Genomic DNA, 8,164 nt, shown 5'->3' with positions numbered 1-8,164 from the left:
TTATTGATTTCCGCAATGTTGAATGTGTCTGAAGGTTGCAGAATCCTTCTATGACACTATGTCTATATGGCTTTACCTGGAGCCATTCTGGATGCTATAAGTTCATAAATAATGTCTCTTCAACTTGGTTAGGCTCACAATGCCAATGGTAGACAGATGATCTACGGCTTTGTATGGTATCATTGTTAGCTAATGTGTTACTTCATAGTCTTGGGTTGCCATCCCCTGGAGTGTTTTGATGCGATCAGTTGTCAGTTTCAGGTCTGTTGTTTCTCTCACCAGAAGCCCAGCCGGTGGAAGCTAACAGCCCCAAAGCCCTGCCTGTGTTAGGGGAGCTATCAAACCCGGATAATGACATAAACGAGTCGGTGTTCATCTGGGGAATCTCAGACAAAGCAGCCCAGAGGAAAACCATCTCTGTCGATGAAGGTTTGTTTCATTTGCAAAAGGAAAAGCAGCAGCCACAGCAGCAGCAGCAGCAGCGACTGGAGCCCGTGCACAGGCTGGGAAGAGGTAAAGGGAGGCTGAGGCTGCCGCATGTGAGTAGCATTTTATGATTTCTTTGCAGCTGGGAAAGGAATGCTGAGGAGGGGGCTCAGCTGTGAGGTGGGCATACGTGTGTGGGGCTGGGAGCAATTAACAAGTGTATTTACAATCTGTCCTCCTCTTCCAAAGGAGGCACAGGAGTGTGCCCACACGCACTTGCATTTTCTCTGCAGATCATAAAAAATATAATCAGCAGGTGGGAAATATTTTCTTTCTCTTTTTTTTCCCCCTCTTCTTCTTCAGTCTTTAAAGTGGGCTGCATGGCAGAAAGACAGCACTGCCCAAAGAGCTTTCCCAGGCGAAAGAACTCCCTAGAGGGTTTCTTTTCTAAGTTTCTTTTGCAGCTGTGTGGATCTCTATTTCTTTGCCACCAAGCTCCTTAATCTGGAGGGGCATTTACATCCCTCTAGCTGCAAAAAGATAAGGGTGACTTTTGTATCTGTGGTTTTCAGCTAGAGTTGCCTGTAGTAAACAGCACCAAATCCAACATGATTTAACCTCTCAATTGTCAATGTTAAATGTGTTCAAAGAACGCAGACTGGGCATGGAGAAGCATGGATTGCATTTTACCCATCCTCTCAGGCTGGGGAAAATAACGAGGTCTTTCAGCATTGACACCTGTTTTGAACTGTGGGAAAGTTTTTTTGTTTCCATTTTTTTAAATTAAGCCCTGAAATTTGCTATCTGTGAACATTGTATGGATTGAAGTTGAAAGGAGACAGGGAAGAATGATTTTACTGTAAAGCACTTTTGCGACCAGTAGCAAGTTGTCTTAGCATAAGAAAGTGCTGTATACCTTTGGGCAATTGTTGATACCGATGCTAAATTTTGTGCTGAGCAAAAGTGTATCTGGTCATAAAGTTGCCTGTATCCTGGTTATCTGAAGACACAGGACCCCCTCCCTGCCCTCCTTGTTTCTTTCTTCAGAGGCTTTGATGTTTCTCAGCATGTCACGCTGAATGTTTAGATATTTGGGAATCTGCAATAAATGCATACTGGTTCATCGCCAAGAGAAGGGGAAAGGGGAAAGAAGGTGGGAGCATGGGAGGGGCACTTTGCTTGTCCTTAGAGCTGGCTTTGAGCAGCTGTGCGTAATGAGGATTGGAGAATCTGAGGCACTCTGTGCTGAGACTTGGCCAGGAGTGGCATGGTTGGCCAGATGCTTGGATGCACGACTGAATGTCGTTATGCAGGAGGGTCAGGGCTCCAGCTCCCAAGTTTCTATGGGACATACAGTGAAATATGAACCAGGGGATGGGAACTGGGGAAAGGAAGAAACCACCTGTCTTCTGCAAGGAATCCTTTCACTGAGACAGTTTTCTCCACACTTTCTTCTACCATGGCACACGATGGTAAACAGAAAGCTGTTCAAAGCAGGTGATGAGTAGCAAAAGGGCTCAAGTGACTGTCGAAGTGGACAGGGCTCAGTGCTTGGGGCCAACACGGTATCTAGACCCTTCCATGACACAGTGGTGTGTTTTGGCAGACAGGTTGAGAAGACCTAATTTAAGCAACCCAGAAAAGCCAACAAAATGGGGCAACATGAGTAATCTAATGCCTGTGATTTGTTACTCTTTATTTTTTTTTCTGTTACTATTAATGCATTGCAGAAGCATTACAGTGTTTTTTGAAGATCTTCTCCTAATTTCACCCCCGAGTGCCTCTGATTTTTCCCTGTGCTGTCTCCCAATCTCTGTCCATATATATACATTTTTGACACAGTTGTAACCATGGTTCAGATATAATTTTTATTTCCCAGTATTAGTCCATAATACGTTCCCTTATTCCAGGGAACTTTCATATAGGTTATCAATTTTGGTTGTATTGAATGAATTAATCCCTGATATGAACATGCTATAATCTGTTTAGCACTTGTTGGATATATTTAAATTGCTTATAGTTTGTTTCATAATTGTAATGCCACTTATAAATATTTCTGTGCCCAAAGCGCCTTCCTGGGAGTGATGAAGTCTCGACATTGATATTTCTGAGATAAGAAAATATGAATATTTCTGTGGTTTTTCATACATTTCTATTTTCCAAAATCATCAGTAATATGGTCCAGATAAGTACCAATTATCTAGAACCTGATGCACATTAGATTCTTTATTTTTTCTCTCCCTAAATTAGGAACTGTAAAATGATACTGGTCCTGTTTTTTGAAGCTTGCTTTGAGTCCTAGTGAGTGAAGCAGCCTTATGCTCCACAGGACAAGCCTGCAGCTTCCCAGGTGCCTTCACTGTGTCCATGACAGGCACGAGGAAATCAAGCTCAGCAGCCTCTCATTTCCATCCCTGTAAAGGATAAAGAAAGGAAAGGTAGAAAACCTCTATTCTGTACCAGGGCACCTGAAAATCGTGAGCCAGGGTTTGCGGGAGGGGAAGCCAGCCTAGAATATTTCCAAGCCCTAGAGCTCAATCCTGGCCGATGCCTTGGGCCCACGGTCTTCCTTCCCTTCCCTAACAAGACCAGCAGAGAGCTAAGCCCACTTCTTGGGCAGGATTTGAAGCTGATGTCTGGCAGAGTGGGTTTGGGGTTTTGGGGAAGGTGAACACTAGCAAAAGTAATCAGGGAAATAAAAAGGAACATGCTTTTTGGTTTCCACTGCCCTGTAATGATCTCCTAAGTGCATGCACTTTAGTGATAGAGGCTAGACAGGGCATAAGAGTTTCTAAATATCAACCTCTATCAAATCAGATTTGTAGAATACCTCTTTTTCAATTTCTACCTGCTGTGGGGACACTTTTTTCAAGTTTTCTTTTATTTTCTTCTCCTTTGTATCTTATCCATTTGGAGATTAATCTGTGCTTTCCTGACCTCCTAGGTAACTCACTTATAAATTGCTTCAGTGCTAATCTCTTTTATTCATTCAATAATGATTTGTCCAAAGGCCAAGAGTGCCCAGTGGCAACTGCACAGCAGCTCAGCATGCATTTGCCCACCCTGACCTCCACAAGTGGGAAATAACAGTGTCTTGGGAGCAAGATTTTCCTACCATATAGAAGTGGGTTTGATAAATGTGATTTAAGAAGCTTTACTGACTTTTTCAGTCTGCAAGGACTTATTAGAAGAAGCACTGCTTTACAAAACTGGGGAGTTGCTGGAAGCTGGGCTCTGATCTGAGTGTGATTTCAAGTGGAAGGGGTGGGGCAGTGGTTCAGGAAGGAAAGGATGCGTAGGATGGACAGACCATGAGAAATGGTGTGCCTGTGGCCTGCGGAAAAGAATAAAGCTTTTGTCCACTAAGGAGAGGGTAAGAGGCTTTTAAAGGGTAGCATTTAAGCAAGACATCAGGAGGACTTTCTAAATGATAACACTTCTCAATCTTTACTGTATTATTGGTTTAAGGTCTAGCTTTTCTGCACAATTATCCTCCAAGAGGGCAAATGTGGTTTCAGCTTTATTCACTGCATGCATTCCCACCTCTCATAATAATGACAGCTTCCACTTCCCTAGGGCTTGTTGAGTGTTGGCTGTGCTTTAAGTGTTCTATCTACATTGTTTCATTTCATCCTCACAGCAACCCTATGTGGTGTGCACTATTATGATATCCCTTTTACAGGTTTAAAACTTGAGAAACAAGGAAGTTATGCCAGAGAGTACATGGGATCTCATGTATGCCAGCCAGTGGGTAAGAAAGCATTGCAGAAAAGGGTCTCATGCCACTTGAAAGTTGTAGGACCACAATATGACCCTAAGCAGTCTAGCTCCAGAGTCTGCATTCTTAATCAGACTTAATCATGTATAATATGTATGAAATACACGTATATGTTTCACACACACACACACACAAACACACGCCACATTTTCTTTATCTAGTCAGTCACTGATGGACACTTACTTAGGTTGGTTTCATGACTTTGAGGTTGTGAATAATGCTGCATTGAACATATGAGTACAGGTGTCTTTTCATATAATGATTTCTTTTTGGGTTGCTGCTCACTAGTGGGATTGCTGGGTCAAATGGTAGTTTTTTTTTAGTTAAATAAGAAATATCCATACTGTTTTTCATAGAGGTTGAAATAATTTACATTCCCACCAACAATGTATAAGCATTCCTTTTCTCCATATCTATATCAACCTCTGTAGTTGTTTTACTTTTTAATAATAGCCATTCTGACTAGCATAAGATGATATCTCATTGTGGCTTTAATTTGTGTTTCTCTGACAATTACTGATGTTTAGCATTTGTTAATGGTTTTTGGCCGCTTATATTTCCTCTTTTGAGAAACACCCATTCATGTTCTTTGCCCAGTTATTAATGCTTTTCTTTTTACTTGTTGAGTTGTTTCAGTTCCTTGTAGATTCTGGATATTAGTCCTTTGTCAGAAGCATAATTTGAAAATATTTTCTTCCATTCTGTTGGTTGTCTGTTTACTCTGTTGATTTTTTTCTTTTGCTGTGCAGAATCTTTTTATTTTAATTAAGTCCCATACTGCTAAAAGCGATCTACAAATTAACACAATACTTATTAAATCACTAATGTCATTTTTTACAGAATAAGAAAAAACAATTTTAAAGTTCATATGGAACCAAAAAAGACCCTGAATAGCCAAAACAGTCCTAAGAAAAAAGAAAAAAGCCAAAGGGATCACATTGCCTGACTTCAAATTATATTACAAGGCTGCAGTAACTAAAACAGCATGGTTCTGATACAAAAATAGGAACATAGATCAGTGGAACAGGAGAACCCAAATATAAAGCCATGTACCTACAACCAACTGACATTTGACAAAGTTTACAGAAATAAGCAATGGAGATGGGGCAATCCATTCAAATGGTGCTGGGAAAACTGGATAGACATATGCAGAAGAATGAAACTGGACCCCTATCTCTCACCATATATAAAAAATTAACCCAAGTTAAATTAAAACTTAAATGTAAGACCTGAGACTATAAAAACCCTAGAAGAAACCCTAGGAAAAACTCTTCTGGACATTTGCCTAGGCAAAGAATTTATGATGAAGACTCCAAAAGCAAATGCAATAAAAACAAAAATAGATAATTGGGCAATTTTTAAAAATAAGGTAACAATGAAGTTTACTGCATTGATTGACTCTTTCACAAAATATTTATCTGTAGCATGATATTTTATTTAATGGCATTTTGCCCACAGCAGGACTTGGGTCATAATTTGAATCAGTTCTCTCAAATCCTACCACTGCCTTATCAACCAAATTTATGGGATATTCAAAATCCTTTGTTGTCATTTCAACAATGTTCACAGCATCATCTCTAGGATTAAATTCCATCTAAAGAAACCACTTTCTTTGCTCATCCATATGAAACAACTCCTCATCCACTCAAGCTTTACCATGAGTTTGCAGCAATTCAGTCACACCTTTAGGTTCCACGTCTAATTCTAGTTCTCTTGTTCTTTCCTCCACATCTGCAGTTACTTTCTCCACTGAAGGCCTGAATCCCTCAAAGTCATCTATGAGAGATCCAATCAGCTTCTTCAAAACTCCTGTTAATGATACTTTTACCTTCCCCCATGAATCAAAAATGTTCCTAATGGCATCTAGAATAGGGACTCCTTTCCAGAAGCCTTTTGAAATACTTTGTCAAGCTCCATCAGAGGAATTATTACCTACAGAAGCTATAGCCTTAAGAAGTGTATTTCTTACATGATAAGACTTGAAGGCCAGACATGGTGGCTCATGCCTGTAATCCCAGAACTTTGAGAGGCTGATCACTTGAGGTCAGAAGTTCGAGACCAGCCTGGCCAACATGGTGAAACCCCATCTTCACTACAAATACAAAAAATAGCCAGGCCTGGTGCCACACACCTGCAGTCCCAGCTACTTGGGAGGCTGAGGCAGGAGAATCACTTGAACCCAGGAGGCAGAGGTTGTTGTGAGCCGAGATTGTGCCACTGCACTCAGCCTGGGCAACAGAGACAGACTCCATCTCAAAAAAAAAAAGTGTTAAAATAACTCCATGGTCTGTGGGCTGCAGAATGGATGCTATGTTAATAGGCATCAAAATGACATTAATTCCCTTGTAGATCTCCATAAGAGATCTTCAATAACTAGATGCATTGTCAATGAGCAGTAATATTTTGAAATAAATCTTTTCTGAGCAGTAGTTTTCAACAGTGGATTTAAAATATTTAGTAAGCCATTCTGTACATAGGTGTGCTGTCTGCTATCCAGGCATTTTTTTTCCATTTACATAGCACAAACAGAGTGTATTTAGCATAATTCTTAAAGGCCCTAGGTTTTTTGGAATGGTAAATGAGCAATGGGTTCAACTTAAAGTTGCCAGCTGCATTGGTCTCTAACAAGAGAGTCAGTCTGTCCTTTGAAGCCAGACGTTGACGTTTCCTCTCTGTCTATGAAAGTCCTAGATGATACCTTCTTCCAATAGAAGGCTGTTTCATCTGCATGGAAAATCCATTTTTAGTGTAGCCACCTTCACCAATAATCTTAGCTAGATCTTCTGGATAACTTTCTACAGCTTCTATGTCGGCACTTGCTGCTTCATCCTGCACTTTTATGTTATGAAGGCAGCTTCTTTCCTTAAACCTCTTGAACCAACCTCTGCTAGCTTCCAGCTTTTCTTTTTTACTTTAAGTTCTGGGATACAGATGCAGAATGCATAGATTTGTTACATAAATATACATGTGCCAGGGTGGTTCACTGTACCTATTGACCCATCCTCTAAGTTCCCTCCTCTTGCCTCCCACCCCTCAACAGGCCTGCTGTGTGTTGTTCTGCTTCTTGTGTCCATGTGTTCTCATTGTTCAGCTCCCACTTATGAGTGAATCTATGATGTTTGCTTCTCAATTCCTAATTTAGTTTGCTGAGGATGATGGCTTCCAGATTCATCCATGTCCCTGCAAAGGTCATGATTTCATTCCATTTTTATGGCTGTGTATTTTTCCTGGTGTATATGCACCACATTTTCTTTATCCAGCCTATCATTGATGGGCATTTAGGTTGGTTCCATGACTTTGTTATTGTAAATAATGCTGAAATAAACATATGTGTGCATGCGTCTTTATAGTAGAATGATTTATAATCCTTTGGGTGTATACCCAGTAATGGGATTGCTAGGCCAAATGCTATTTCTAGATCCTTGAAGAATAGCCATACTGTGTTCCAAAATGGTTGAACTAATTTGAATTCCCACCAACAGTGTAAGAGTTCCTATTTCTCCACAGTCTCACCAGCGTCTGTTGTTTCTTGACTTTTTAATAATCACCATTCCGACTGGCATGAGATGGTATCTCATTGTGATTTTGATTTGCATTTCTTTAATAATCAGTGATGCTGAGCTTTTTTTTTTCATGTGTTCGTTGACCATGTAAATGTCTTCTTTTGAGAAGTGTCTGTTCATACACTTTGCCCAGTTTTTGATTTTTTTTTTTAAATTGTAAGTTTCTTTAAGTTCCTTGTAAATTCTGGATATTAGGCCTTTGTAAGATGGGTAGATTGAAAAAATTTTCTCCCATTCTGTAGGTTGCCTGTTCACTGTGATGCTAGTTTCTTTTGCTGTGCAGAAGCTCTTTAATTAGATCCCATTTGTCAATTTTGGCTTTTGTTGCAATTGCTTTTGGCATTTTTGTCATGAAGTCTTTGCCTATGCCTATGTCGTAGATGGTATTGCCTGGATT

The 8,164-nt window shown here is 40.2% G+C and overlaps 1 protein-coding gene across 1 annotated transcript in view; it reads left to right on the top strand.

Annotated features, from left to right (window-relative positions):
- The first annotated feature begins 265 nt into the window (after window positions 1-265).
- Window positions 266-8,164, top strand: part of ANKFN1 (ankyrin repeat and fibronectin type III domain containing 1) — a 451,946-nt gene continuing 444,047 nt past the window's right edge. Inside the window, exon 1 of the mRNA XM_035301147.3 lies at window positions 266-539. The gene's annotated coding sequence lies outside the window, so the exon portion shown is untranslated. The remainder of the gene's footprint in view (window positions 540-8,164) is intronic.

The sequence above is a fragment of the Callithrix jacchus genome, chromosome 5, assembly GCF_049354715.1.
Source record: "Callithrix jacchus isolate 240 chromosome 5, calJac240_pri, whole genome shotgun sequence".
Lineage (NCBI taxonomy): Eukaryota > Metazoa > Chordata > Mammalia > Primates > Cebidae > Callithrix > Callithrix jacchus.
The sequence above is the reverse complement of the archived record's forward strand: the minus strand, read 5'-3'. Positions and strand labels throughout refer to the sequence as shown.